General features: G+C 48.5%; 1 long non-coding RNA gene across 4 annotated transcripts; it reads right to left on the reverse strand.

The window, feature by feature from the left end:
• Positions 1-1360: 1360 nt before the first annotated feature.
• Positions 1361-25220, reverse strand: D630024D03Rik (RIKEN cDNA D630024D03 gene). Of its 4 annotated transcripts, NR_102312.1 has the most exons (5): positions 24966-25220; positions 3503-3654; positions 3005-3121; positions 1623-1710; positions 1361-1486 (listed from the first exon to the last, which is right to left on the reverse strand). It is a non-coding gene; the product is annotated as an RIKEN cDNA D630024D03 gene (long non-coding RNA). The 4 variants fall into 4 exon arrangements; NR_102314.1 differs by lacking the exon at positions 3503-3654; NR_102311.1 differs by lacking the exons at positions 1361-1486; positions 1623-1710; positions 3005-3121; positions 3503-3654 and adding exons at positions 18657-19065; positions 19185-19275; positions 24005-24169.
• Positions 25221-26169: the final 949 nt, after the last annotated feature.

The raw sequence follows: 26169 nt of genomic DNA on the forward strand, positions 1-26169 counted from the left end.
CCCAGAGTAATTATTAACCAAAGGGTGTCTTCAGTCTTGTCCCAAATCTCTCATGAGATGAAATCCAGGAAGCCTAATGCTTACTCTTAAATTGTTCTACCTTTCTTTATAGGAGAGGAGGTATTCTTACATGGCCATTTCTAGCTTTGAATACCCATTACTACCATATTCATCATTTTGTGTGCCAACTGATCCCCAAATCATCTGAGATGTGGCTTTAACTCAGTCTACCTCTATGCTAGAATAGCCCAAACTTATACAGTATAGAGATTAGGACAGAGAGATGGCACAGCATCTAAGAGGGCTTAAGGACCTGACTTAGAAACACTAATACCTGCACAACATGCTGGGCTTGACTATGTGTCCACCTGTGACCAAGGAGGGGAAACAGTGAGCAGACACAGGAAATGCCTAGAAATGGCTGCCCAGCAGCCCCATGGACAAGTGGTGAGCTCCAGGATCAGTGAAAGGAGTGTCTCAAGGGGAGAAGGTAGGGAGTGATGGGGCAGGACAACCAGTGTCTTTGTGTGGCCTTTACATGTGCATACATGATATCATACACACACAGAGACACACAAGCACACGCATGCATGCATGAACGCACACGTGCACACACAAGTGCACTTCCACCCACACAAAAGCTGAAAGCATTCTATTTGACATTCTGAAGCCTGGGAAGTCTGAGATAATGGTGCTGGCCTCTCCTTGGCTTCAAGCTTATTGATCATGTGATCATCTACCGAAGGCATCATGGGAAGCAAACTCATGCATAAGAGGGAAAAAACAAACAAACAAAAAACAAACAAACAAACACATGAGGGAAAGATGCAATTTCTAACACACTTCTCCATGGAGGACAAAACCGGTCTACAGCATTTGGGAGGCAGAGGCTTTCCTGAGCTACATAACAAGATTCTGCCTCAAACAAACACACTCAAAGGAAAGCAAGCAAAGGAACCCTAGAACAACATTGGTTCTATAGGAACAGCACTGTGGAAGAAGACACAGTCAGACCATAGCAGCTCTTCTCCCACTTCCCACCTCTGGGGAAGCTCATTCACAAACAGCATGTTTGCGAGCATTGGGATACCTAACTCTCCTGGATGGAGACATTTGTGTGTCAGGAAGGCATCATCTTCAGGGGTCTCACTAGCTTTACTCTCCTTGTTTATGTGGCACTGTGGGATGTTCCCATACACGTGTAAACAGGGCATCATCCTCTCTGAATACTTAGCTTATCCATCACCTCAAACATTTATCATTTGTGATGAGAACATTTGAAACCCTCTCTCTCCACCAGCTATTTTGAAATACACAGTATGCTACTGCTAACTATAGATATGTACTTTTAAAGCAGTATGAAACACGTGATTCTTTTTCTTTATTAAAGTGGTAAGGAGAACAAGGAAATGGAGGCATCCTAGTTTCTTGGCATTAACAGGAATCAACTCCCAGCCCTGGAAGCAGCCGGTACTTCTCTGGTGTCCTGTGTAAGACACAGTAGAGTCTGACACTCCAGCTGCTTAGAGTCAGACTCTGTGTTCCCGGATCCCATGCTTATCTGGTCAGCTCTCACCTCGATAGACCCCTCCCCCCATGCCACCCATGCCCACGCCTCTTACCTGTTCCTGCTTTTTACTTTTTAAAAGCTAAGTCTTCCTCACGAGCTGAAAACATCCTCTAGTTGCTTACAGGTTAGCTTCTGTTTTCCTGCAGAGAAGCAGACACCAGGGGAGAAAAGAGTCCCCTTCACGCATAGTAAGAGCTTGATAAATATTTATCAATAATATCATCAATAATTTATCAATAATAAACATCCAGACCACTCAGAGGGCACTCCAGGTTATTCTTGGGCCCTGGCTTGTACCCAGCAACTCAGTCAGCATTTTCGCCATGGTGCCCTCCAATGAGCCTGGTACTGAGTCCTCTCATATGCATTAGGACAAACTCTAAGCCTGACACTCTTGAGGCACAGCATCCCCCTCTTTCCATGAAGATAAATCCTAAGACCCTGTTGGATGAATCTGCAGGCAGTAACAAGGCCACCCCTGACAGACTTGCAATGAAGCGACATCTAATAACAAAGCAGAATCGCTGTAACAATGGTGCTACCACGCAGGCTATTTGAAACTTAGCGTTTGTTTGTCTCTGGGATTTTTTTCATGGATGTAGGGACAGGGTCCTGATGACCTAATAAGACAAATGAGACCCCAGGCGCCGGGATGAACACACACAGTCCCTGGCGAGCTGTCACAGTGCGCTCAGGCTTCGTGAAAGGGGGGATGGCTTTGAGTGCATCTCATCTCCATCTCTACATAGCAAACTCTTACCCGTCCCCTAAAGCCTAGTTGTAGTGTCACCTCTTCCAGGAAGTAACTTCAAGTCCCTGGGCTGGAGCCAGCTAGATCTCTGAACTCCAAGGTTCAGTGTGAGGCAAGACTTGGTTTTATTGGTTTGGCTGCTGACCTGCTCCTTAGTTAGCTGCTCCTGCCTTAACAGCCTTGTCTACCTTGCACATTCTGTCCCTGCCCACCTCCCACCCTGAGCTCCTCCCCTCCCCACAAGCATTTCTTCAACTTGTTCTGAATTAATCCTTCCTTCAGCTTCCAAGGATAGCCTTGGGCCAAGAAGCAGTAACACCGCCTCCACCCCCACCCCCCACCCACCCCCAGCTAGCCAGAAACACTTAGTTGAAAGCTCATGAATATTGCTTTTCTAGTTTTTTTTCTCCTTTCAGCCCAGTCTTCCCTTCCATTCCTACCTTGCATCTTTACTAAGCCGTACTCTCTTCCCCACACACATGCCCCCTCCCTGCACCCTGCAGCACCCTCCCCCCCCCCCCCGCCCCCCCCCCCCGGCCAGAGGTGATGATCCCACTGTCTTGTCCTATAGAAATTGACATACTCTTTGGAGCCCAGTTATGGAAAGCCAAGTGCTCCCAGAGTGCTCTGTTTCTCTGGCTATGCAGAGTCCTGTGCATTCTGGAGGTATATCAGGGACTCACCAGCGCCGGGACAAGGCTGTGCACATTCTCTCCATGTCCTTCTGGGCCTAGTGCACATCACACCAGGAGCCACACAGGGGACTGTTGTCTGGGATGCTGGGGAACCAGGTGCCCTTCCTGGAAACAGAATTGTGGTTTCCATTGGGTTATCACTGCCCTGCTCCTGCCCATCCATCTAGTTGGAGTGGACTAACCAAGATATCAGACAGGTCCGCTGACCCAAGGCAACCTGATCTGATGGCTGCCCTGCCCTAGAGAGGCTCAGCCATGACTAGTGGCCGAGCCTGAGTATCGAGAGCACAGCTGCCATGTTAGCCGTGAGCATGGACAGGAAAAGACAAGGAGAAAAATAATGAGCCAGAGTCAGACATAAAATGTCCCCATGAAGCCCAGGCTATGTGACACCAACACTAGCAAGCCTAGTGGGTGGTAGCTCTCAGAGAAGCCCTAAAAGAGCCCAAAGGTCTGAGTGGCACTTTAGCTCTGTTGCTTACTAACCAAGCTGAAGTTTGTGTCCCATGACCTTCAGTCTCTTCATCAGTAATGGGGATTAGCAACTTTCAAGGCCACTGTAAAGGCTACAGATCATATGCACATGGCAGTTAGTCCACTACTCTCTGTTCTGTGCTGTTAGGAGCCACGATCTGGGTCTGTAAAATAAGGCAAGGTAGGTGACATTCAGGCAGCAGTAAGCCTCAGATAATGGGAAAATACAGAGAGGGAGGGACACTGGCAATATAGACAAAAATCTTACGTTTGAGAGAAACTCAGCTTGAAATGTGTTTAGACAGAGAAGGTATCAGCCCCATACCTGGAGAGGTCAGAGGCTCGTGGCTGTGTCTTCTGGCCTGCCCGTGGGGTGCTCTCTCCCTCAGTTAGTCACCACACACAGCTACCTTGGCCCAGACACCTAGGCCTAGTGGATTTCTTTGTAGAAACGAAAAAAATAAGTGTCTTTATCAGCTTTCCTGACAGTCAGGAAACTTATTTCCAGAATGTTCGAATTCTAGAGGCCATTAAGGGCTCTGGCTAAGCCTGGGTCATGTGACCATCTAACCTGGAAGCCAGGGCAGAGGGAAGGAAAGGCCACCTTACCCTAAGCACAAATGGGCTGTGACTAGGGGAAAGGGCTCTCTAGGGAATATGGGTGTGTCACTCAAACCCAGGGTGGGGTGCTGGGCAAATAAGAACTTCAGGTGTGTCCTGCAAATGATGGGCCTCTGGTGGGGAATGCTGGGAGGTCAGAGCAGTGAGCTCCAAGCAGGCACCCTGAGCTGCAGCCCCAGCTGAGGCTCCTTATGCCACATGAACATGACTCAGCAGAAATGCTTGTTTTTGCAACAAGCTTCCCAGTCTTCCGTGTCTCTGGGGCTGAGCAGCTTCTGCTTAGAAATACCGCTTGCCCTGGTCTCTGCCAGGCCCCATAGAGGCTCTCTACTCTCTCTGCAGTCTTTCCTTTGCCTAGGCCTTCTCTGCCCAGGGCAAAGTCTGGTGACTGCTGATGAAAAATCAAAGGCCAGCTTGCTCTTTGGATGGGGCTTTCAGCCAGCTGTGTTGCTGCCTCCCCCTGTTCCCATGCTGTCAGGGAAAGACCAGGACAGCCTGGTACAGACCCCAGTCAGGCTCCAGAGACTAGCAACCCAAGAGGCTGAGCCTAAGGTGTCAGCAGAATCCCTCCTGACCATGCTCAACATGTCTCCCCACCTGCAGAAGCAGCGCTGGAAGTTGGAGGAGAACGAAGATGGTCATGATTGAAGGCTCTGCTATGAGAGGAGACTCTGCCCACAGCAGGCTTTTCCTGGATAATTCTGAGCTCTGATGGTCTGAACCGCACACTGGCTGAAGAACAGAAGGAAAGGCAGAATCCTTTGCAGGAGAAAGCAAGAGACATCGTAGAAATGAACACAGAAACTAGACAAGCCAAGACTGGGCAGCCTCACTGGAAAGAGCTGACAGAAAAAAAGGAACAGAGCAGTTTTGGCAGAAGGCGCTGTGCAAAAGGGCTAGGTGGAGACTGGGGTGTGGGGAGAGGAAGCTGGGGTAGCGACAAGACCACTGTTTACAAGTCCCAAAAGGAATGCTGAGGTATGAGAGAGCCCTCTGAATCACCTCTTCTTTTCCAAAATGGAGTGTACTGAATGAGACTCCCCTTCCCTCTGAGACAGACTCTAGGAGGACTCCGGCCTCCTGAAAGAAGTAAAAAGAGCCTGACTTTCTAGGAAAGAATCATAACGTGAACATATTTCATGACTGTTAAATCAAGGTCTCTTCTGAGAAGCTAAGATGGTGGTAGATTCTTGGACTGTAGCAGGAGTCAGCTGGAAAGACGCAGAGCCTCCACGTACCCAAGCTATGTGGCGAAGTGGTTGAAGTCCGTTCACCGAGGAAAGCTACAGATACCAAACATTCCTTCCATGCCTACCCAAAGGTTCAAAACACCTTTCTTTTCCTCCTTCATTTGACACTTCAAACTTTATCAGGAGGAAAGTGAAAGCCATTTTTTTCATAGATTCCTAGCTGGGTTTATCAGAGTTTTCTTTCTTTCTTTCTTTCTTTCTTTCTTTCTTTCTTTCTTTCTTTCTTTCTTTCTTTCTTTCTTTCTTTCTTTCTTTCTTTCTTTCTTTCTTTCTTTCTTCCTTCCTTCCTTCCTTCCTTCCTTCCTTCCTTCCTTCCTTCCTTCCTTTCTTTTTTTTTTTTTTGGTTTTTCAAGACAGGCTTTCTCTGTATAGCCCTGGCTGTTCTAGAACTCATGATGTAGACCAGGCTGGCCTCGAACTCAGAAATCTGCCTGCCTCTGCCTCCCAAGTGCTGGGATTACATTGTCAGCTTCAAAAGTGATGTGGCCTGGGGATGAAGAGATGGCTAAGAGGTTAAGGGTGCTTGCTGCTCTTGCAAAGGACCTGGGATCAGTTCCCAGCACCCAGATGGAGGCTCACAACCATCTATAACTTCAGTTCCAGATTATCTGACACCTGCTGGCCTCCTCGGGCACCATGAACACACACTGACTAGTTGTAGGTAAACACACACTAAAAATAAATATATCATTCTTTATAAAAGTCTGGTGGCCCCAGGTCTAGAGTGAGCACAGCTGTGCTATGAGATGGTATGCTCACCCCAAATGTCAGACCCAAAAGGTCCCCTCTTTCCACTGCCTGTGCTGCGGCCATATGTGGCTCCCAGGCTGCAGCGAGAACATAAGCTACTGTACCAATGGCAGTAGCCAAGTGTACAATGGAAGACATCACTTGTCTTAGCTCCTCCACAGAGCATCCTGAAGACACAGAGCCTGGGTGGGGCTACTCAGCTCTCTGGGTGCCACGCCAGAAGACTTTTTCTTTCCCCGGAACCTACACTGTGGCACCAGGAAAGAGCTGCACACCAAACCCAGCTCTATGCACATTCCTCAAAGAAGCTACCCTTGACCAGGGCCTGCTCCCAGGGCATCTCTTGGCTGAGGCCTACACTGGAGAAGCCCAAGAGGAAAACTTAGCATCAGAATTAGATCCTTGAAGCCCCGGGACTTAGAGTTCACACACTGGCCACATCCCTTCATCTCTAAGACTCTGTACCCCTGACAGTGCTGAGTGGTGAGTCCAGGGACAGCAAGCAGGTGGGTTTCACTACTTCAAATGCATTCTGAAGTATGTGTCCAGTCCTTTCTGGGCTTCACATCTGGAAACTACTTTGAAGCTTAGACCCAAGCTGCTGAGTCTGGTCATGGCCAGTGGGTTTCAGCCACTAACTGGCCTTGGTTCCCAGGCCACCCCCATCATAATGATCCTCAGAACGGAATATCTGGACTTCACTAAACAACGTGTCTGTGACTGAGATTTCTTCTGTCTGTGACCCGGGATCATAAAAGCAAGCAAACCCTGACTAGGCCTGCCTAGCAAGACTCCCCTGTCCCCCAGGTAGGCCAGGTCTCTCACTGATATCCTAAAAGAAAAATGAGCAAATTAGGGAAGTTCAGGAGGCAGCTGATTCTTGACTAAGCATAGGGAAAGCCTGATGAGAAGCTATGAGTCTTTCAGGGCTCAGAGACAACCCTGGAGAGGACAGACAGTCCTAAGGAGGGGAGGTCTTACACGCGTTCGCGACCGGCCAGGAAGAACGCAACAAACCGGAATCTTCTGCGGCAAAGCTTTATTGCTTACATCTTCAGGAGCCAGAGAGCAAGAGCTCTATTGCTTACATCTTTAGGAGCCAGAGCGCAAGAGCGCAAGAGCGCAAGAGCTCTATTGCTTATATCTTTAGGAGCCAGAGAGCAAGAGAGCAAGAGCTCTATTGCTTACATCTTTAGGAGCCAGAGCGCAAGAGCAAGAGAGAGAATGGCGAAACCCCGTCCCTTTTTAAGGAGAATTATCCTCCGCCTAGGACGTGTCACTCCCTGATTGGCTGCAGCCCATTGGCCGAGTTGTCGTCACGGGGAAGGCAGAGCACATGGAGTGGAGAACTACCCTTGGCACATGCGCAGATTATTTGTTTACCACTTAGAACACAGGATGTCAGCGCCATCTTGCAACGGCGAATGTGAGGGCGGCTCCCCACAGGGAGGGGGAAGGAGGGAGGGCAGAAGGGGAGGGACAGTGTAATTGTAACTACTCAGTGACTCTCCCAAGTGGGCCTTGATGCTGTCCATGCTTTACCTACATTTTCTTCCAATGTCCCAGTTCAGAAGAGGAAGAAGACCACTCTCTTTTTGTCAAGCAACTAATCTATTCATTTTTGTATTCTGTTAACAACTAGTTACTGAGTCCCACTGTATCCACCATGAATGGAAATCCCTCTATGGGTACCAGCATCTGAAGACGGTCAAGTCCCTTCTATAAAGTGGCCTTGGGTTTGCATAGAACTTGTGAGGCCCATTCTCATATATATTGACAGACATAGCCATGTCACTTATCATGGGGATGCAAGGCAAATGCCAGGCAAATGGTTGTAGAGGATTATCTAAGGAGAGAGGCAGAGAAAAAGTCTGTCTGTGTTAAATGTAGATTCAGCTCTTGGATTTCACAGCATTTCAGTCTGTGGTTGGTTGAGCCCACAGTGAAACAAAGGCCAAACTTACACACATATATGTTATATACAACAGAAACAAGTTCACTCTCAACACAGTGATGGAGGACTAGCTGCTGTCTGCTGATTAATTGCCCTGGTTTGTGGCCAAGCCTCGCCTCAGAGCCTCCCTGGCCAGTCACAACACACAGGCCAGGGCTGGAATCCCCAAGTCAGGGCTGTGCCTTACCCAGCAACCCCTCTGCCTTGCTTGGCAGCAGCAGCCCCTCTGCCTTGCTTGGCAGCAGTCAGTCCTCCCTCTCCCAGTGCTGACCACGAGAACTGCTTTGCCATCTGGTTTGACCTGATTTCCCTCCTTTTCTTCCTTACACTGCAGGCTTGGGAGTCTGGGTGGGTGGTACAGATGCTGCTGAGCTGGCAGATCAGTAGGGAGGCAGACTTTGCTCTTTTTAGAGGCCAATGGGCAGTCTCCTGGCATCAGGCCACTGGGGCCTTTGTGAAGGTATTTGGCCTAGAGACCAGCTATGCTAGCAGGTGGTATGGAAGACAACATTGCTACATGTTCCTCCGGTCACTGAGCACTTGGGGCCACCAGCCTAGCTTTGTGCTGGGTCCTCTGTGCACCTTCTCACCCAGATGAATCCTGTCAGCCACACTGAAGGCAGACAGACAGATGTAGTCACTTATTCACTTTCATTTTGACTTTCATTCTGTCCAAAGTTGCCGTCACCATAGCAGGCTCTTATGTTTTTATTGCGAAAGGCATACGTGTGATATAGGAAGAGTCTTCGGGTGACCTGTTCAGATTGCAGAAAAAAATGAAGGTAATGGGGAATTTTGAGAGAAGGCGAGAGCTGGGTGGGGCTGAGTAAAGAGAGCTCCGGCCTACATGGGCATTCAGGCAGGGGCAGTTTGGCTGAGCAAAGGCTGGGCAGCCATACAAAAGTGGGCGTGTTGGGAGCCCAGGGCTGACTCAGACTGATGTCCCCTGCACAACAGAGAAGGAAGTAGCTGTTGAGAGAGGAGTCTCTCCATCTGCCCAGTGGCCTTAGTCCAGTCACTTGCCTCCCTGACTCAGATTTCCATCTTGTAAACCACATTTCATGATCTTCATCTGGCCTGTCCTATGGGGAACTCTGAAAGAAGCAGATTATGGGAGATGGGAAGGGCTTTAGGGAGGGGAGGGTGAAAGGCCCCAGGTGGGTCAAGATTGCTTCAGTCGAAGGGTAAGGAGGAGGAATTCCTGTGGCCAGCAGACCGGCTGGGCTAGAAAGAGTGGGCACAGCCTGCTTGCACAGGTGGCTGGGTGGGTGGGAAAGGCCAGGAGGCCAGTGCTTCCTGCAGCCTGGGATTCCAGAGTGTTTACAGGGTGAGGTATGTCAGAGGTCTGTAGGAAAGGCCTGGAAGGTGGAAGAGCAAGTGTGTCAAGGGTGCCTCTCCCCACCCAGCAGGCCCCCTATCCCTTTGGGTAGCACACGGTGGGGTGGCGGGGGTGTGTGTGAGAGAAAGTAACCCCACTTGTGCTCACCGATGACCTGACCTGTGTAGGCCACCGTGTTTCTCTAAATGTCTAAAGTTGCCTCTCCAGTTCTGGCATCTAGAATTCTCTTCCTGGTTGTTCTGGACAGCCGATCCAGCACAGGCCTCCTACCATCTTGGTTGTCACCTCCACTCTCTCAGCAGTCCCATGGTGAGCTTGGGTAGTCCTGTTTGTTTCATAACAGCCTTCCTCTAGCCCACCTGATTCTGGAAGCTTCCAGATCCCAGAGGAACATACTCCACAGCCAGTGAGATGAATTCTTTGAAGAATTTAAACCAGGAGACCAGAGCAATTAGACAGCGACAGCCCCCGGTGACAAGGGCATATGAGCACTTGCTTTTGCTGACCCCTACTCTCCTGTGTGCTCCTCACTCCAGCCTGACTCACGTCAGTCTGAGCTGTCAGGTCTGATTGATGCTCAAGTGTAGACAAAACAGCATTATGAGGACCTGTCTCCTGAAGCTGGGTGTGCTACAACTCAGTTCTTCAAGGAAAAAAAAAAAAAAAAGGAATAAAAATTAGAATACTCTATTATCTATGAGACAGACCCATGCTTACACGTGGTGCCCGCCAGCTCCCAGAAAGAGACTGTGCTGCGTATTGCTGGTGGAAATGCTACACACCACAGGCTCAGAGAGGTTTCCTAGAGCTGACACACAGATGAATGTAAGCTAGAAGGGAAGCTAACGTGGGCTTGGGCTCTGGCAGGACCTCCATCCATCATTCATGTCAGTTTGAAGTCCGCAACCTGGGTGGCTTAGCGATAAGGACATGTACCTACTCAGTGCAGTGACAGGTTAGGTGATGGGATGAGCCTGGTCCTTGTCCTTTGCTGTGCTTCCTCCAGGGGAGGTGGTGCTGGAGGGTGGAGGGGCCTGAGTCCTGAAATACTGGACTCCAGGCTGCCTGCCTGCTGGAGGGGAGGGGCTATGATGTGGTATAGTCTGCAGAGGGAACTGGAAAAAAACAGTTTGGGGCCCCAAAGAATTAAAAGAGTGGCCTTTGTCTTCCCTGAAGTCTGGCACCTTCTTGCCACCTGAGGTACTTTGCTGTTTTGCCATGTGACCTTTTCTGAGTTTTAAGCTATTGTAGCAAACATTACATAGAGACCTGAGATATAAGACCAACTAAGAAACACTTGGTTACAAATCCACTCTACACACTCAATGTGTGTAGACACTCAATCGTGTCCCAGCGATGCCACATTATGTTTACTTCATTTCCTGGAGATCAAAAGAAATGTGACCCTGAGTGACATTCCTGCTGATGTGGCCCAGGCATGCCCCTCCCTGAGGGAGAGGTGGGGAGGGCCTTCTTCAAGACAATAAAGCTGTCTGGCATCTACCCCTGAAAGCATCTGCACTCCACTGCTTCCCTCAGCTGCACTGTTGAACGCCAGGTCCCTGGGGGTCCCTGCTGGTCAGAGTCACCTTCACAGCTAGGCTGAGCTAAACACATTCGCAGTCCTAGGAAACCTCTCTCTGTCGCATGGCATGAAAAAAACATGGCTTTTTCTCTTTCCTGGACCCAGGAGAAGCAGCCTGTACTGAGAACCTTCTAGAAGGCTAGAATACACACAGAATGGAGGAAGCCCACGCAGCTCTTTCTGATGCCCACGGGTGCTCCTAGTGATTACACTACCCCCACCTCTCTCCCAAGGAGACCCTGAAGCTCCACCCTCAGGAACCCTGTGTGTGTGTCACATGCCCCCCAGATAAGGCTGTGGACAGTGTGAGGGGACAGACTACTCCCAGTAAAGCTTCTTTGGGTGTCCTCTCAGAAGGCTTCCCAGACCAGGCCATAGCTAATCCTTCTGGAATTTTCCTTGGTAACTCTAGGCTTATGCTTCTTGGATGCACAAAAAGGGCTCACATGGGCTCAGATCTGACCACCTTGCTTTCCTATTTAAAACCCAAGCTTCTCCACTCAGTTTCTCAGGCCCCGTGTGAATGGCTCCATGATTGTCTTTTCAGCTTTGGTCCTCAACCTCCCCCTTTTCCCTGAGAGTATGTGCTTTCAAATCTCACATCCTCCTCTTTCTTTTCCAGGGTGTTTGGTCCCCTGTGACTGTGCAGCTTCTTCCCTCCTCAGCTATCTCAGGCCTTCTATGGTGTTAGAGTGGAGTCGAATGTCCTGGGCTCCAAGTCAAAAGAGTTCTGCTCTGTGCCTGGTGTGTGGCTTGCTGTTCTCAGAGATTTGGGCTTCTCACCTCTAAGCTGGGCATCACAAAATCAGCATCACAAGACCACAGTGAAGAGCCAGCAAGAAGACAGGCATACAATACTGAGAGTAGAAATGATGTCCCAAGGGCTCACTGAGCAGTAACCTTTGCCATTCCTTCATCTACCATCTCCTCCTTGAACATCCCTTAGCTGAATAAGCAGAGCATAGATTATTTAGCCAGCGAGGAGATTTGCAGCCAGACTCTCCATGAGGACTTTGTGTGATACCGTATAGAGGATACAAGTGGTGGCCACATTTGCTGGCATTTACTATCTTCCAGGCACCATGTGGGATGCTTAAACGCATTAATCTGCTTCATCTCCCAATCCATTAATGGGAAGTTTGTAATTTATTTACCTGGCCGAGACCAACTTATCAAAGCCTATGATTTTTTTTTTAAATGTTAAAATGGAGCCAACATGAAAAGTCCATAAAAATTGTCTTTGACTTCGAATATTCCTTATATCCTAGGCTAGTGATGAACCCAAGGATTCTTTCTGGGGTTGAGGGGTAGCAGGCAGCTGCCACTCAGAGTCAGTCCTGATTCCTGCTGACCAACAATGTAGTGTCCTCTGCCATCGAGTGTGACACTTTCCACTTATTCAACTGAAGTGTTGCCTGAAACCATATATGAGAGATACTGTCTTGCTTGTTAATTGATATAGGAGACCCCACCCACCATGGGCAGTACCATCAAGGCAGGTGGGTCTTGGCTGTGCAAGAAAGCTGACTGTAAATCAGAGGAATCAGCCAGTGAGAATCATTCTGCTTCAAGTTCCTGCCTTAAATTCCCGCCTTGCCTTTGTTTGTGATGTGTTGTGGCCTAGATACTTAATGCAAGTAAGCCCTTTCTCCCACGCTGATTTTGAATAGAGAGGTCAATTACAACAAGAAAAAACAAACTAGAAGACACACGCCACACACATGCACACACGTACACACGCAGACTCAGATGCACGCGCGCACACATGCACAGGCACACGTGCACAGCAGAATATCTAGGAAACTAGTTGGGAAGGTAGGAGGCAAAGAGGAACGGCCAGCAAAGGGGTCAATAGCACTTCCTTGTCCCCACCACAGATAGCAGCACAGAGTGGAACTCAGTGTCTGAACTCTGCTGCTGGCCCTACTGCACTAATCAGCAGTGCGGACCTAGGTGCACGAAGGCATTTCATCAGGTCTGGGAGCTGCCTCATCTCCTTAAGAAGCCTCTCTTCCCAGCAGTCCCTGCGGTCAGGCCCTGCAAAGAACGCAGGTTTGTTTTCTCCGGAGCTGAGCCGGGTCCCTTATCTCAGGCACTCAGACCATCACGTGATCTGGCAAGCTGCACACAGGCTTTAGGGAAGTCTTTTTCTGACCTCCCCACCTCTGACCTCAGTCTCTGGTTCCTGTTGCTTCGAGACTGCATGGTTACCTTTTTATCCCCACAGACCATGGAGCACCTGTTAGTCTAAGAGTTGCAGTAAATCTGGTAAGAAAAAGTATTTAAAGCGATGACAGCAAATAATGTCTATCACTGTTCTAGGGTTTAAAACATATCCTGGGTTTACAGGTGGTGACAGCTAGGCCTGCATTCATTCATCCATTTGAAAAATATTTACTGAGCAACTACAGGAACTGTGTACAGTTGGAGTGTTGTGAGAATGATTATGTACCAAATAGGCATGGTTCCTGTACTCAACCAGACCACAGAGCAGGACTGGAGAGACAGTGGCTCAATGGGTAAGAACCTTGCTGCTCTTGCAGAGGACCTGAGTTCCATTTCCTGCACCTACAAGGTGGCTCAGCACTACCTGTAACTCCAGTTCCTGGAGATCCTAGGCCCCTGTCTGGCCTCAGAGGGTACTACATGCATGTGATGCACATACATTCACACAGGTTCACACTTATATGCATAAATAAGAAAAAAAATCTACCCAGGTGTGGTAGCCCGTGACTTTAATCCCAGTACTCGGGAGGCAGAGGTAGGTGGATCTCTGAGTTCCAGGCTGGCCTGGTTTACAGATTGAGTTCTAGGACAGTAGGAGCTACACAGAGAAACCCTGTCTAAAAACAAATAGCAAGAAAATAAATAAATAAATAAATAAAACTTAAAAACATTTTAGATTACAGGATAGAGGTGGAAAGTGAATTGAAAACAATAAAAAGCAAAATAAGGTCATGTGATAAATGCGGCAAAACACAAGGTGTCTAACAAAAAATGCTTTAAAAGAGGGATCCCTGATGGACACTGTACTGGCTAGTTTTGTGTCAACTTGACACAGATGGAGTTATCACAGAGAAAGGAGCTTCAGTTGAGGAAATGCCTCCATGAGATCCAACTGTAAGGCATTTTCTCAATTAGTGATCAAGGGGGAAAGGCCCCTTGTGGGTGGAACCATCTCTGGGCTGGTAGTCTTGGGTTCTATAAGAGAGCAGGCTGAGCAAGCCAGGGGAAGCAAGCCAGTAAAGAACATCCCTCCATGGACTCTGCATTAGCTCCTGCCCCCTGACCTGCTTGAGTTCCAGTCCTGACTGCCTTGGTGATGAACAGCAGTATGGAAGTGTAAGCCGAATAAACCCTTTCCTCCCCAACTTGTTTCTTGGTCATGATGTTTGTACGGGAATAGAAACCCTGACCAAGACAGACACATACACACAGGTGTTCACAGTATCACTGCTTACAAGAGCTCAAAGCTAGAAGTAAGCCAGTGTCTATCAACAGCAAGAAAATAAAACATGGAATGAGTACTGTCATCAATAAGATGTCATTCAGTCTTGTAAGGGGAAGGTGTTTTGGACCCAGCCACCTGAGCTTTAAACATGTGATGTTGAGATCAGCCAATGGTGTAGGGACAAAGAGCAGTGGTACAGAGGTACGTGGTATGTGTGCGCACTTCTAACACAAGCGCTTGGAGGGCTGGGCCAGGAGAACAGTGAGTTCGAGGGCACCTTGGGCTACATAGCATGTTCTGTGCTGGCCTGGGCTGTGTGGCTTCAGAACCTCCTCTCAACAATAAAGATAAAACCTCATTGTTCCAACTTAAATGAAGTCTCTAAACTAGATTCATGAAGACAGAAAATGGAGTGGCAACTGCTGCAGAGTTGGGCAAAGGGAGTGAGGAGGAGCTGCCTGGGGGTTGATGGTGGCAAGATGAAGGTCTGCAGGTTGGGCACTGCATGGGGAACGCCAGCAAACACACCACATTTTGAGACCATCATTATGGCAGACTAGGTATTAGAGGAGGCTATTTTTACCATCTTTTATATAAAAGAGACAGACAGACAGACAGAGAGAGAGAGAGAGAGAGAGAGAGAGAGAGAGAGAGAGAGGAGGGGGAGAAGGAATGATGGAGAAAGGGAGGGACGGATCCAGACCTCCAGGATGAGAAGCCTGTGCTACATCCTGGATTCCCACATGAATGTGAACGAGTCTTCCTGTCTCTTGCGGTGGCTGTTGAGTGTCCTGTAGGGTACTCACGGGAACCCCTACAATTGCACATGGTACACACAGGATGAAGGTGAAATATTCCCTATTGTTATCTCCAGTGCTAAATTAACAGCTGTTGGAATAAGCAGAGCAAGCGGGGCTAGCGGGGCTTTAAAGAGCCAGTGGCTCCTACTCCAAAAGGAAGAAGCCTGTAAGCTTGGTCTTGTCCCAGCCAAGTCAAGTTCCTTTTCTAACCCTGAAGTGACTTCCTGTTACCTAGCACGCCTCAGCTATCACAACTGATCATTCTTCCTTGAGATGCTGCCGTCACCTGTCCCCAGGGACAGCACTTATTTGACTTTCTTTTCCCCTCCAAGTACCTCAGTCTCCTCTGTGGCCTGTCCCCTGCCTGCCTGCCCTCTGTACTTCAAGGTGCAATGACCTCCTTTCTCTTCCCACTCATCCTTGAGACCCCAGCCAGCCTTCTGGCATCCCCTACCACAAATGCATCCAGAACAGTCCCGACTCCACCTGGCCATCCCTTCAGTCTGGACTCAATATCGTCCTCCTACTCCACGCTGTCACAGGATGTCTAACTCAACATTCCAATAGGTGAGTCTAGCATACACAAAATAAATAGCCTGTACCCAGTGTCTTAGTTAGGGTTTCCATTGCTATGAAGAGACACCAGGACCAAAGCAACTCTTATAAAGGACATTTAATTGGGGCTGGCTTACAGGTTCAGTGGTTTAATCCATTTTCATCAAGACGAGAGCATGACAGTATCCAGTCAGACATGGAGCTGGAGGAGCTGAAAGTTCTATACCTTGATCCAAAGACAGACAGGAGAAGACTGGCTCCCACATGGCTAGGAGGAGGGTCTCAAAGCCCACCCCCACAGTGACACACTTCTTCCAACAAGGCCACGCCCACTCCAACATGGCCACACTTCCTAATAGTGCCATTCCTTGGGCAAAGCCTATTCAGACCACCACACCTAGCAACTGAGATTCCCATTGCTTCAACAAAAACCCTAGTGCCATTTTTATTTTCTATTCCTCTCATATTTCACAGTCAACACACCAACAAAACCTGCCTGGTCAGCCTTTACACCATACCTCGAATCTATTCATCCAGTCCTAGGACTGCCATACTGTTTTAAGCCCTGATAGCCAACCTGTGCTAATAACTGGTACCTAATAAGTATTTTCCCTGTCTTTGACTTAAACTCACCTCTAAACAATTTATATCCCAAATAACAACCAATGTGATTCTTTGAAACTGTAAGATCACATCTCCTCTCTGACCTACACGTCCATGGCCTCTCCTTTCATGTAGGTTAAAGGACAAATGTGTATCATGTGTACCACAGCTATACTACCTAGAGGACCAGAGTGGCCCTAAGGACGAGAGAGGAGAGGAAGGAGCCTCTCTCTTCGCCCTGAGCCTGCACCCAGGGGAGGCAGGAGCACACACGCCTTCCTTTCCTCTCCGTGCACATTCCAGTTACTCAGAATGGAAATTGTAATTATGCAAATGAGAGTCTTCTTGAGGTTCTAAGTGAAGAGGATCCGTTGGTCTCTCAGATGAGTAACTAAAAGAGATTAGAGCTAACTCTGAACTCCGCCTCAGAGGGTTTGAGTACGGAAAGTAGTCAAGCTAGCATTTTGCAAGTACATAGTGGATCTTTTTTCTGTTTTAAAGTTCCCTGTTGCTCAGAACCCAAGGAATTTTGCCATTCTGCAAAGAGTTCTTCCTACGCATGGAGCCACCCCAGCAACTAAGCCGGCATGGAGATTTCTCCCCAGCCCACAATTCACCCACACACGCACGCTGTTGCTTTACGGTCTGGAGCATTGCAGTGGTGAGATTCTGTCACTTATGCACAGGCACACTCACAGTTGATATATGACTTTGCTATAAATTGAAAGAGGGCCCCAGCAACCACTTACTACAAAAACATCATTCATTTTCTTTTAGATCCAGGGATGTCATGAAAACACAGCTTGCCCAGAGCCCCACATGGTGAAGACTTGTCTTTAATGTTTCATATCTTTGGCCTAAACATTGAGATGCAACCCTGGGCCACATATAACAGCCAGCCTTCTGCATTCCTGACCCAGGCAGCTAGGTGGCTGTTTCCTTGGGAGATTTCTTTTGTTCCCCAAATCCTCGGTGTCACCTTTGGGTTCCGCATCTGCTTCCTCATTGTTGTGGAGCTGCTGATGGAGGCTGTGATTATCTACTGACTTTGGCTGAGGTTTCTAATTGGAGGTGGAGAAGCTGTCTACAGCCTCCTGGGTGGGCATGTTGGTTGACCAGTCTCACTACTGGGTTAAAACATGGTGAGCTAGGTTTGTTCTTGTTAGTTTCCCTACTAAGGAGTTGTTCAGGTTCCTGCCTGGAGTCTATTCCCCTAGCAGCTGGTGGGGATACTTTCACTCTATATAGTCCTGTGAAATACAGCTTTGTACTTTATAGCTCCTATGCAGCACGGCACCTAGTACCACTAATTCACCTTCCCCAAGGAAGAGCACCCTGGATCTTATTATGACAGGGAAGGGACATGTGATTGGAGTCCCAGTCAGGGTGAAGGAGTGATGTCTGAGTGGTGTTGATACTGATGGGGGTAATACTGATGGGACCAGCAGCAATGATGGTTTTGGTGACAGTGGTGGTGGTGAGCTGGTAGTAGTGGTGGTAGAGCTACTGGTGGTCTTAGGGGTCTAACCTGCAGCCATTATGGCTGAGCTGGCAGTAGTGGTGACTATGGTGGTACTGTGGGGGCTGCTGCTACTGCAGTGGTGACTGGGATGTACTGTGGGTGCTGCTGCTGCTGCTGCTGCTGGTGGTTCCTCCTGTTCCTCTGCCCTTTCTGTTGTCTCCTACTCCTCACCCTGGCACACAACCATTGGCACTCCTAACTCCTGTCAAATTCTGGACAACTCTGGCTTTTCTCTTAGGTGACTGCTTCCTCCAGTTGGCAAACACATTACTATTCAGCCACCTGCTTCTCCCTTTACAGAGGTTTCCTGACACAGCCACACCTTCATGTTCTTTGTCTTTATAAATGTATCCCCGCTTCCAACTCATGATCATTTCTGTGGGGTTTAGGGAAGAAGTGGGTTTTTAAATAGAAGTTCCCCACTGCCTTTGGAACAAGGCTTTATATCTTACATCTTCTTTTCAGATTTCCTCTTTTCATTTGATTTTCTATATAGAGAGTAAGATCCTTCCCACATGTCCCGGGCAAGCTTGGATCCTGGGTCTCCATTTCTCAAAATCTGAAGAGTCTGGGGATCTTCAAGTTTTGAGGATTTTTAAAAGAAGAATTTTTTATTTTTTTAAAAAAAGCATGCTTAAGCAAAGTTTTGGAAAATTAAATCCAATTATAAACATTTACATTTACCAAATATTTGCTTCCAATACTGAAAACAAAGCACAAAGCAATATAATTGTGCACTGTTCACAAGATAATTACAGAATTTATTAAATATATTAATTCATAATACATAGGCAGAGTAGCACAGTAATGAGATGCGAGGCTGAACAAGGGTGAACTGGAGTGATGGATGTGTTCTTTGCATTTCATTTCAACTCATTTAGACGCAGAATTAGCCTTCAGAGTCAGGATTTCCATAATGACAGTGGCCCTGCACGTGCTCCACTCAAGCTCACGTGCCTTGCCTCAGCCAGCTCCAGACAGCACAGCACAGCTTCCCATAGGCAGTGAGCACTTAAGTTGCCTGCCTATGAGAGGCAGTGCCGTGTGCAAAGGTCTGCAGCCTGCCTGCTTACAGCAGCCGCTTCTTGCAACATTGGCAAGCTTTGCCCATGAACACGTCTTGGGACTGAATGTCCTCTTGGGCCCTGACAAGAAGACAGAAAGGGGATTAAATGGCTGTCTTAGGTACAGTTTCATTGCTGTGAAGGGACACCATGACCAATGTAACTCGTATAAAGGAAAACATTTAATTAGGCTGGCTTACAGTTTCAGAGGTTCAGTCCATTATCACCATGGGGAGAAGCATGGCAGCGTGCAAGCAGACATGGTGCTGGAGAGAGCGGAGAGTTCTGCATCTTGAAAGCAGCCAGGAGGAGACTCTGATTCCACACTGGGCAGAGCTTGAACATAGGAGATGTCAGAGCCTATCCCCACAGTGACAAACTTCCTCCAACAAGGCCATACCTACTCAAACAAGACCACATCTCCTAATAATGCCACTCCTTATGGCCAAGCAGTCAAGCACATGAGTCTATGGGGGCCAAACCTATTCAAACCACAATGACCAACATGGCTTCTCTTCCTTTAAGACACTTAGTGCTACTGGGAATTCCACAAAGCCTTGGAACCTAGCTGGATATTTCTCTTTGCAGCATACTCTAACACTTAAAGAAATACAGCCGGGTGTGGTGGCACACGCCTTTAATCCCAGCACTTGGGAGGCAGAGGCAGGCTGATTTCTGAGTTCGAGGCCAGCCTGGTCTACAAAGTGAGTTCCAGGACAGCCAGGGCTATACAGAGAAACCCTGTCTCAAAAAAAAACAAAAAACAAAAAACAAACAAACAAACAAACAAAAATACAAAAGGGGAAAATCTGCCTGCTTGCTCAAGAGAAATATATCAAGCTTTGCTTTGCCACATTTTCTCCCTCTCAGTATTGTCATAGGTGTACAAGTATGTGCGTGCACACACACACACACACACACACACACACACACACACAGAGAGAGAGAGAGAGAGAGAGAGAGAGAGAGAGAGCACGTGAGAGAGTCAGCTTGAAATAAAGCAATTGGACCCGATCAGACTTGGATTCAGATCCCATCTTCTCTCTTCCCTTTAACAAGTGCACAGACTTAGACCGACTTGAACCCTTGACAGATCCTCTGAGCTACAGTTTTCATGAATACGAGCAGAATAGCAATGGTATCAATCGCATATATTATTTCAGGATAAAATAATGCAAAATAATACATGCAGAATTATGCTGGTCACAAGTACAGCTGTTTAGTGTTCTTGGAACAGTAGCTGAACTCCTTCCCTTGACTCCCGAATTTAGCACGTCTTTATTAAGTACAAGGCAGCAGGGAACAGATGTGAACAGAGCCAGATGTGGACATTTCCACCAACGAGCGCTGTGTACTAAGACTCTAGCTCACAAGACCAGCAAGCTGAGAGGATGGAACAGGCCTGGATCATGAAGATGGGATCTGGCTGGCAGAAATAGAGGGGTTTTTTGAGAACTTGTAGAAAGAAGAGTTGGTACTTTCCACCTTTGTGACTGAGCATCACAGTCCAAGCACCCCTGATGCTTGCGATTGCCTAATTTTCCCATAACTCCTAATGGCTGCATGACATCATCCTGCTTCTAGGTGTTGTGATCTCACTCACCCTTCCCTGTCATTTGATTTCTCAGCTATCAATTTGGAGCTATCACAGGCATCACTACAACAAACATACACCTGACAGTTCTGCCCCTCAGGAATTACTTCCGGGTCATCCAGCCTGGTTCAAGGGCTATGAGCACTCTTGTCAGCTCTCTGCCAAGTTCTTGTCAATGGATTCACACACCAGGTGTTATGACTTAATGTAGTTTGTCAGAATGGGCTGAAGTAGAACTTCCCCATTGTTCAGTTTTGACTTATTTTGATATGTTGTCTGATGGGGAGAGTGCCCAGTCGCCAGGCAGGAGGGGAAAAGGAAGCATTTCTTGTTGATGTGAGAGAATCCCTAAGACAGGGCCATTTATAAAGAAGAACAGTTTGTTTGCCTCATGCCTCACGGCGTTGCAAGTCTAGGAGCCTGGCACCAGCACCTGCCTAACATGTGGGGAGCCCTCCTGGTGTGGTAACAGAAATCAGACATGTATGCCAACCCAGATGTGTCTTCCTGCACTTGGCCATCATGGGTCCACCCTCATGACCTCACCTAATCTCAGTCATCTCACAGGTGACACCTCCAGCCACCATGAATGTGTGCTGCACATTACACTTCCACCACATGACTGTGGAGCGGGGGCAGGGGAGGACAGACAGAGACATTCAAACCACAGCATCCGTGGAAGTTCACCCCAGGATAGAGGGAGAGGGTCAACCTGGGGGAAGTCCTGAACTAGAGGAGGTGTGGGAAAAGGCTCTGCTCTTCTTGTGTGCCCCAACCCCCCACTTCATGGCTGTTGATCAGAGAAGATGGCAGCGGGATGACAAGGCCAACCAGCCACACAGGATCTGGCTTTTCCAGCTCTAGGGGTGGGGACTCTGGAAGGGGGTATGGCAGAAGCATCAGGGAGGGGTTGAGAACATGGCCCTGGCAGGGCAGAAAGGGAACCTGGTGCCAGCTGCCCACAACCATGGTGCAGGGACTACAGTACAGTGTTTGCTGGAGGAAGAAGCTAATGAGGGCAATGGTGCACAGCGTGAGAGATATCTGCAGTTCCTTGGGCTTCAGCGTGGGACACCGAGTGCCTGAGAAAGGCTAGTGTGAATAGATTTGAGAACTGTGGAGTTCAGCAATGGGTGGCCACACTGCACCAAAGCCAGATGACACCAAGCATCCTTGGGCAGACCCCATCTGGGTACCAGACTAGACCAGGCAGTCCACGATGTGAAGAGTGTAGCAGGATCATCACCTCGGTTTCTATCTGTCTTAAACACCAGCTGCTACCGTACGCTACCCATGTCTGTTTACCTACAACAAGGAAATGATGGAATTTGGGTACTTTATAAAGAAGAGAGGTTCATGTAGTTCACAGGGTACAGACTGAAAGACTGAATGGCAAGGCTCTGACAGCAGCCTCTCTGGCTATGTCCCATCTTTGTGACAGCCATGAAACCCACATGACAGACAGGAAGACAGCACAGGAAGGGACAAGTCATGCTCACAAGAACTATTAAAACACCACAGAATTACCCTGCTTCCTTCTGACACGACCCCCCCACCCACCACCTCTGCCTCTTAATGTCCTCATTCTGGGAACTGGGCTTTTAATGTAAGAACCCTTGGGGTACAGTCTGATCACACCTAAACCATAGCAATGTTTGCATCACAGAGGGGAAAGGATATGAAGTCCCTGGGGACTTGGGAAGGAGGGAGGAAGTTAACAGAGGTGGGAAAGGGGTGACTTAGGAGAAAGCAAGACTGTGGGCAGCGCATGTACAGGGGAGTGGTTCCTCTTCCTCTGCTCCCCCAACCCCCACATCGTCAGTTAAAGCCACTCTGCTCATGAACATGCTTTGTGAAAAATAAAGCTCAGATCCAGTCCTGAACTGCTGTGGGGCGCAACCACATGGCTGCTGGGAACCCTGAGGTAGTTAGTGTCCTATAGAGCCCACCAAGGGCTGTGTCACACGGTTACTCTTTTCTGGACACTCCCATCCCTCTGTGTTAGTGTCCTGAAGCAACCATGGCAGGACCCCAGCAAGAGACCGCCTCCATCCACCTCTCTCTTGGCCCACTTTGGAGCCAGCGTTATTAAGCAGGCCGTTTGATTTCACAACCTTTTTCCTGTGGTCAGAGTGGCACAGAATAGCTAGGGTACTGAGTACCTGGGACCATTCTGCTGTGTGGACAAGGAAATAGCACAGCAGCATCCTGCACAGGTGTAGGCTAACTCGTGACAACACTAGAGGTGGTGCTTGTGGGTGGAATGTCCAGAGTTGGCTTTCTACTGTTGCCACAGCTGCTGTTCCCTAGCAACCGCGGCAGACCCAGGTTTGCTGGCGGATCTGTGAGTTGGAGGTAATTGCCTGCCACTGGTATTTCCTCCAGCAATCCCTTAAGGTGATGTGATACAGCTTTGACCAGTGGGGCTTAAAAGGAAGTGTGCCGAGAGCTTCCAGGGAAGTTTTTGTTTACCTCATTTTAAAAACTAACTGGGCCCTGCTCTGGTAACACGCCCACCTTCAACCTGCCTAGAACAGGTGCTACGAGGGCACTGAAGGCTTCGCTGTTTGCCAGGAACCTTACAAACCCAGGCAGCACTCTACCCACAAGCCTCATGCCCAGTCCAGCACTTCTTGCTTTTTATTCTGAGACAGGGCCTCGACGATCTGCTCTGGCTCCTCTTGCACTATAGCCCAGGTTGACCTTGAACATGCTATTCACAACCTTACCCTCCTGAGTAGCAATGGTTTGGTTACTCATGCCACTGGGCAGCTCTGGCTGGTATCATGTGACTCTGAGAGATAAATATGAGGAAAGAGGCCAAGGGAATTTGAGTCAGTGGCCTGACATTTGTAAGCCTCGGAAGCAAGGCTACCAGCTGCCCGCTCTAGACTCTGGCTATAAATGAGGTTACGCATCAGCTAACTGTAGCCAAAGCCATTCCTAACGGATCCAACACTGAGCTGTGCAAGGAGCGAGAGGCCCAAGTAGACCCCGAGGCTCCATGGTTAGAAGGCCCTGCAAAATCATATGCCACCCGTTTCCATTCCCCAAAAGTGTCCTGACATTATCATCCCTCAGAGATGACTCAGGGAATCACCCCCCTGTGCCTGTCAGAGCTCAGCTGATTCGAAGGAAATGAGACCACAGTAGTATTCAAACAAATATTGAGAATGTGGGTTCCATGGAAACCGACAATGAAGAAACAGCAATGGAGGAAAGGAGGCATTTGAACCACAATGCTGCAACCCTGAAAAATCCCAGCTCACCTCTGTCTACTAGCAGTTCCCGCCCACCTGTTTCCCAAGGATTCCAAGGGTCTCTGCTCACCTAATCTAGACTGACCCTGTCTCACTGCATCTCTCCCTGAGGCCCAAGGTGACTATTGCATGAGCTTCCTGCAAGTGACAATCATTTCTTAGTTACCTTGTTAGCCCTGGTGCCCAGATAGGGCGTGGCATGGTTTAGGAGTCCAGTCTGGAATGGAGGATACAATAAATGGATGCAGGAATCCTCCTGATAGCAGGAGCAGAGCTTTGGGTTTTCAAGACTGAGCTGTCAGCTTTCAGTAGAGCTGAAGATGAGTTGGAACTGCAAGGACGAACATGGGCGAACTACATGGGCGAACAGCTACCACTTGCATTCTAGAATCATACGGCCTTGTGTGGTTTTGAGACAGTCTTCCAGCTCTGTGGCTAGCCCCACTTGGGTACCTCTTCCAGAGTGTGGCTTTCGTGGAACCCATTGTCATTAGTGGGGGCTGCTGCTTGTACGGAATGGGGGTTGCAATATTCCTGCCTTTGTGCCTGAAGGCCACAGTCTTCTTTCTCTCCACCAAGGCTCGTCACACACTGCTGGCCTCACCCCAGCATCTGACCCAATTAATCTGGGATACGGCTAGGGAGAGTCATAGAGCAGATTATACTTGGTAAAAGGTGGGGAGGAGGAAAAGCAAAGAGAATTACAACAAAATCCCCAACTGAAATTCAACTACTTGGAGGTTCTAGCACAAAGCATACTAAGGCTTTATGCTACAGGTAAACAGGTCCAGAAAGCCCCCTTGTTTTCCACCCATCCCATGAGGACAGCTAAACACGGTATTGCTGAACAAAGCATTATCTAGCTTTAGCTTCAGAAAATGAGACCAAATTTTCCAACAAAATTGCCTTGATGAGGCTTCTGAATGCCCTTTCCTTAAGGTAGGAAAGTTTGAAAGAGAGATGGAAAACCGGACACCTGTTTTGTTACCCCAACTGGAAATAGGCTCAGCTATTTCCCCCAGGGTAGCATATGAATATTCTCACCTCCCACATTTGCTAAAACCCAAGAACTTTATTCTAGTTTTTAAAAAAATTATTACTATTATTTGAGTTTTTGAGATACTTACTGCGTAGCCCTGGGTAGCCTTGAACTCAGGGATCCCCCAGCCTCTGCCTCTGAGTGCTCAGCCCTCACAGCCTTGTTGTAAAGGTGCAGTACCCAGCACTGTAGTCAGAAAAGTGGCCAGACAAATGGAGCTAGCCCCTGAGAGTGAAAACACCAGTTTGCCAAACCCTAAACACAGAAACAAGTGGGGATTGGGGGAGTTTCTATCAGCCCGGCTCAAGAGCCAGGCTAACTCAGCAGCGAGGTCGCACTCCCTGCCCTGGAAAAATCAGAGCAGGGCACGTGACTGTGGGTAGCCAGGGAGACGGTTTTGAGCATTTTCCATTCGTGAACACAGATATGCCTCAAGCAGTACATGTGTCCCTCAAAATCTATGTTGAATCCCTGGCCTGGGTGTTCCACCCCTGATCTCCCGAGGGCAGAGGGTGAAGCCCTGCATAGCAGGTGAATATGGCACGTGGCTGCTCCATTCTCATAGTTTCACAATTTTCACATTTTGCTCAGTTTGCGTGAGATGTTCCAATGACAGATGACTAAGCCAAAAAACCGCTGTGGTTACCATGGCATCCTGCCATCCAACACAGCTGTGGAGCCACCCAGATTTGAAAGGAGTGTCCCGGGGGTCGGTCCCAGCTCTCAGATAGGTGTCTACAGAGGTCATCTGGCTCACTGTGCTGGGCGTGACTTGGCATCTGCTGAGCAAACACACGGCATCTTCCTGGGAGGCCACCTTGACACACTTTGGCCCAACCTGTTCTCCTGAAGCTGGGGTTTTGTAAGAGGCCAAATTCCAGGCTGGGGCAGAATAAACAAGAGTACATGGCTAATGATTGTTGAGTTTGCCTGGAACACAACTGACTGCACATTTCAGAGGAGACTTTCCGACCCCACCTGACCTATGCCTACTAAACAGTAGTGAAGCTATGAACAACCAGGGGCTTCCAGGTCCCCATGGTGTCTGCTGGTGATTTCTCTCTGTCCTTTGAAGAGTAATAGAGACATACCTGTTATCAATTTGGAGTTCTCTGTCTTAATCTGCTTAACAAGTAAATAATATTTTTCTGCTTAAAACCTTACACCCATCTATCACTTCACAGTCTTCAAAAAGATTCCCAATTCTACCCTGGTTTCAGTTTTGGGAGAGTGGGAATGGTAGTCCAAGCTCAGAGAGGGCCCAAGGACACACAGCCAGGAGATGTCTGGGT

The sequence above is a fragment of the Mus musculus genome, chromosome 11, assembly GCF_000001635.26.
Source record: "Mus musculus strain C57BL/6J chromosome 11, GRCm38.p6 C57BL/6J".
Classification (NCBI taxonomy): domain Eukaryota; kingdom Metazoa; phylum Chordata; class Mammalia; order Rodentia; family Muridae; genus Mus; species Mus musculus.